Raw genomic sequence first — 5,466 nt, 5'->3', positions numbered from 1 at the left:
ATGAATTAAATGGAACATACACAAAAGTTTGGGGGGGGGGGGGCTTAAGGGAACAAAACCCCCATAAAATGTTTATGGGGTGGACAAATTTCACTACCTATATAATTTTATTTTAAGATGTTCCTGCCATAAGAATGCCCCATGTCCATTTTCAATAAAAAATCTCTAATAATTTTCGATATATTGAAAAAAATCGAATTTCATTTTGTAACTTCAAAGGGCTGTAAATTTTTTTTATGAGCGCATTTTTAGGTACTAAGGTAAGTTAGGTGCAATCAAACTATTTTTGACCCCGGAATGTTATTTTATTTTATTTATTTATTTATTGCTTATTTACAATCTACTTCAATACAGTAATAAGTAAATATAATGTATGTTCTTGGCTTGTGGCAGGTGTCGTCCATTGACGACTCTCTGGAATTTATCTAGCAGCTAGGTCTTCTGGCCAAAGTCTTTTCAGACGTCTGTCAACCAGTGGGGGGTTGAATAATTCATCTATGAGATGGTTTGGATGGTCTGCGCTGCGATTCATGTACCTTCTGGAGTGGTCAGCAATCACATCATTGATGAAGGGGATGTTGAGGTCTGCATGAAGGGTTTGGTTTGACACATACCATGGGGCTTTAGCTAACATACGAATAGTTTTTGACTGGAATGTCTGTAGTATTTTGGTGTTGGATGGTTTGCTACAGCCCCACAGCTCGATTCCGTATGTCCACACTGGTTTGAGTATTGTTTTATAGATGGTCAGTTTGTTTTCTAATGAAAGTTGCGATCTTCTGTTGATTAGCCAGCTCATATTTTTAACTTTTAGGTCGAGGTGTCGTCGTTTGGCTGCAATATGTGATTTCCAAGTAAGTTTTTCGTCTAGATGAAGGCCCAGGTACTTTACTTCTGTTTTTATTGGTATAGGTGAATTATTTAGGTGTAGTTGTGGACATCTAATTCTTCGATTTGTGAAATTTACTTGACAAGACTTGTTTGTGTTGACGTTTATTTTCCAGCATTTAAGCCAGTCTTCTAGTTCATTGAGATGATTTTGCAATTTGTTAAATGCTAATATTTCGTTGATGTCTGATGCTAGTATACCAGTGTCATCCGCAAATGTTGCCATTAGTGTATTTTCGCTAATAGGAATATCAGCAGTGAAGATTTGGTAAAGGAATGGGCCAAGTACACTGCCTTGAGGTACTCCGGATTTTATTTGGTGGTAGTTGGATAGAGTACCTTCGTATTTAACTTGGAAGTATCTGTCGGACAAGTATGATTTAAGGAGGAGGTAGATTTGGTCAGTTAGCTGAGTTTTTATTTTAAAGAGGAGACCCTCGTGCCACACTCTATCAAATGCTTGCTGTATATCGAGAAATGCTGATAGACATATTTGTTTCCCTTCTAGGCTCTCTTTTATTTTGTTGACTAATCTATGGCACTGTTGTATGGTTGAGTGATTTGAGCGAAAACCAAACTGATGATCTGGGATAAGGTTTTCTATAGGTATTATTGTTTCTATTCTGTTAAGGATTAACCTTTCGAATACTTTTGATAAAGTCGGAAGGAGACTTATTGGTCTGTACGAACTGGCTTCAGTTAGAGGTTTACCAGGTTTAGGTATCATTATAATTTGTGCATACTTCCATTGCACTGGAAAATAACATAGTCTCAGGAGGCTATTAAAAATAATGGTTATTAAGACGACACCTTTTCTTGGGAGTTTTTTTAAGATTTCGCCAGTTATGAGGTCAAATCCTGGAGCTTTATGAGGGTTAAACAGGTTGATTTCGTTACGGACTTCATTTGGTGAGAAGTATTTTAGTGGTAATGATAGCTGACAGGGTGCATTGAGGAAGTCTCTAATTTTCTCGTCGTTAATATCGTTGGCCTCTGGGGTGGAGAAGACGGTTGATAGATGTTCTGCAAATCTGTTGGATTTTTCTATATCTGATCGAGCCCAGGCTCCATCATTTTTTCTAATTGGTGATTTCATTACTACCGGCTTTTTGAATTTCTTTGTGGCTTTCCAAAGAGGAGTTGTCGTCAAGAGAAAGGTTTGTGACATATCTTTCAAAGGATTCGTTTTTGGCTGTTTGGATAGCGGAATGAAGTCTGTGTGTGAGTCTGTTAAGATTTGTTTTATCTATCGCGTTTCTTGTTCTTTGCCATTTGTGACGGGCTCTTCTTCTCTCTTCTACTAGTGTTCTAATATGGAGGGGTATACTATACCTTTCATCGATGGTTTTTTCCTTTACAGGAGTAGTTTTCCAAGCGGCCTGTTGTATTTGTTCCGTTAAATATTTTACAGCTTCTTCAATATCGTTTTTGTGCTTGAGTCGAATGTCAAGAGATATTTTATCATTTATTTCTTCTTTGAATTGAACCCAATTCGTGTTACTGGAACATAGCCTTGGTGCAGGAGTTTTCCAAATTATATTGGTACTTAAGGTAATCAAGATGGGACTGTGGTCCGAATGGAGATCAAAACTGGGGGTGATGTCGCTGTGTATTTCAGGTATTCCCTTAGTTATAGCAAAGTCTAACAGATCAGGAATTTTGTTGTTATCAGTGGGCCAGTATGTGGGGGTACCAGTTGTTAGGTATTTCAGGTTATTATCTTGTATGATCTTTAATAGATTTCTGCCTTTTGGAGATATCAGTCTTGCTCCCCAGGTTGTATGTTTTGCATTCCAGTCCCCTGCCACTAGGAAATGTGAGCCAAGTTGTTCAAAAAACTCTCTGTATTCCTCCAGATTGATGGTGTGGCGTGGTGGGCTGTAGATAGAAGCTATTGTTAGTGGAAAGGTGAGCGCATGTACTTTTATGATAGTACTCTGAATTTTGTTGGTGATATATGGAGCAAGTTCGTAGTGTTTTATAGCTGTACGAATTATTACAACTGAACCAGCATGGGCTGTTCCATCTGGATGGTTTGCGTAATAGACAGAGTAGTGTGGAATTTTTATAACCCAAACAGCACAGTACGTTTTAAGTACGTACAATTTTGGTACTGTACGTACATGATGTAAAATGTACGTTTTAAGTACGTACACTGGTGTACGTACCAGTACGTACAGAAGAGTACATACTAAGTACGTACTATTACGTCCAAGTATGTACCATGAGAAAGAAGAGCTAAGGCATATTTATTATGTCAGGTTATGTTAACCTAACCTAATTTATTTGGTTAGGAACTTTCCTTCCACCTCGAGTACAGTTTTGATGTGATAATTCATTGCAAGACAGTTTCATTTAGATTTTTTTTTACTTATTTTTGGTGTTGGAGCCTAGTGTGGTTTCCTGTTATCTTATTGAGGTGAGTGTTTTTAACTTATTATAGTCATACTGAAAAATGTATTTTGTGGGCGAGGAAGTTAGATAAATAAAATTAAATAAAAAATAAGTATATTTAAAACAAAACCATTTGGCAAACTTTAAGAGTCATAAGTTTTGCTTGTTTTTGTACTTCAAATATGAATTTTTTTTCATATTGGTGAATAAAAAGGTAATTTTAACAATTAATTCATCATTTAGGTAGGTATCTATTTTAAATTTTAGACATGTCATCAAATAGTAAACATTACAAAAATGCTACAATTAAGCAAATGAATGTGCAAAAAATATCTAGTTTTAATATTTCAGTGAAAAGTGAAATACTAGTTTAGATAATAAAACTATGGATATGACAGACACTAATGATAATTCAATGGATGTTTTTGAAAATTTAGAACATCATCCATTACCACACTCTCTTTCAGACACACTCTGTTTTGAATATGAGAATATATTATTAGAAGATGAAAAATGTATTAGTGATACTACGGAGGATACTACATAAAAGTCTTACCAGTAGCTTATCAGAATGGTCCTGTAAACATAATATTACACATGTGGCTATTAATGACCTGTTAAATATTTTAAAACCATATCATCCTGAATTACCCCGAGATGCTAGAACTCTGTTACACACTCTAAGGAAAACTATTCTACAACCAATAAACTCAGGTCACTATATTTATTTTGGATTGAGAAATTGTTTGCAAAAACTACTGTCTCAGTATTCTGGAGAAGAGTGTCTTGATACTGTAGAAATTTTAATTAATATCTTTATAATTAATATCACTTTCAAAAAGTTCATCCAGTCGAGTGTATCCAATTTTATGCAGTATATATCCGAAACAGGGGCCAGTTGATATAGTTGGTATATATCACGGTTATGAGAAACCCAAAGATTCTAATTTATTTTTAGAAAAATTTGTAGAAGATGCCATAGAAATAATTAATAATGGTATGAAATATGAAAGTAGAACTTATTTTATTAAAATTAAAGGTTTTATTTGTGATGCTCCTGCTAAAGCATACATTACATGTACTAAAGGTCATTCTGGTTACATGTCTTGCAGTAAATGTGACATTGAAGGGGTTTACACTAATAGGATTTGTTTTCCTGACACGAAGAATTTTCATTTGCGCACTGCATAAATTTGACTGTATTTAAACTACATTTAACTGTAATTAAATGCATTATGTAACAAAGATATGTACTATACAGTTAACTATAATTTATTGGGCTTAAAATAAAGCATTTAATCGTACTAGAGGGACATCAGTCTTAAAACAGATTTTTTTAAATTATTGTAAAAAACAACCCACTTCTAAATTTATAAATATTTAGAGCAGTTGCAAAAATGAATTGATTTTCGGAGACACACAAGGCAGACATACATTTAGCAGTATTATTTATTTATATGGGTGTATTTCCATGGGTTAATTAATGCTTCAGTTGATGATGGTTGTGATAAAATATTCTTTATCAAAAGTATCCAGTTTTATAATTTGATGTTCTTTCTTTATAGAAGCTGCAATAAAAAGTGAAAAATGTAGTGATAAGAAGGTGGCGGAGCAAGAAATTGGACGATGGTTGAGGAGAGCCGGGGATCGCTTAAAAACTTTCAAGGAAAAGGAATCAGAATAAAAATTGAATTTATTTATTTTTTAAATAATAAAGATATATTCACCTATATTTACTTTTATTTACATAAATCATCATAAGTGTGTATAGTATGTACATGTACATAATATTATGTATATACAGTGATGAGCGCGCTAATAACCGGCAACATAGCACAAAAGATGGAAAACATATTAAATTGTGAGATAAAAAGAAATATAACTAGTAGAGTTGTTAAAATTAGCGATAGTAACATATAAATTGATATTATATTGATTGTTTCCCACCTTTAGACGTATCAGAGGAGTATGTCAACTAAAACTGTCACTGTGACAGTGGCATTTCTCAAAATCGTCCGATACGTCTAAAGGTGGGAAACAATCAATATAATGTCAATCTACAAGTTACTATCGCTAAATTTAACACCTTCACTAGGTTGATCTCTTTTTATCTCACAACTTACTGTTTTCCATCTTTTGCGTTATTTTGTCGGTTATTAGTGCGCTCATCACTGTATAGTATGT

General features: G+C 34.2%; 1 long non-coding RNA gene across 1 annotated transcript; it reads left to right on the top strand.

Moving 5' to 3' along the window:
- Positions 1-3,508: 3,508 nt before the first annotated feature.
- On the top strand, positions 3,509-5,012 carry LOC126882067 (uncharacterized). The gene is made up of 2 exons (XR_007697113.1): positions 3,509-4,279; positions 4,848-5,012. It is a non-coding gene; the product is annotated as an uncharacterized LOC126882067 (long non-coding RNA).
- Positions 5,013-5,466: the final 454 nt, after the last annotated feature.

The sequence above is a fragment of the Diabrotica virgifera genome, chromosome 3, assembly GCF_917563875.1.
Source record: "Diabrotica virgifera virgifera chromosome 3, PGI_DIABVI_V3a".
Classification (NCBI taxonomy): domain Eukaryota; kingdom Metazoa; phylum Arthropoda; class Insecta; order Coleoptera; family Chrysomelidae; genus Diabrotica; species Diabrotica virgifera.
The sequence above is the reverse complement of the archived record's forward strand: the minus strand, read 5'-3'. Positions and strand labels throughout refer to the sequence as shown.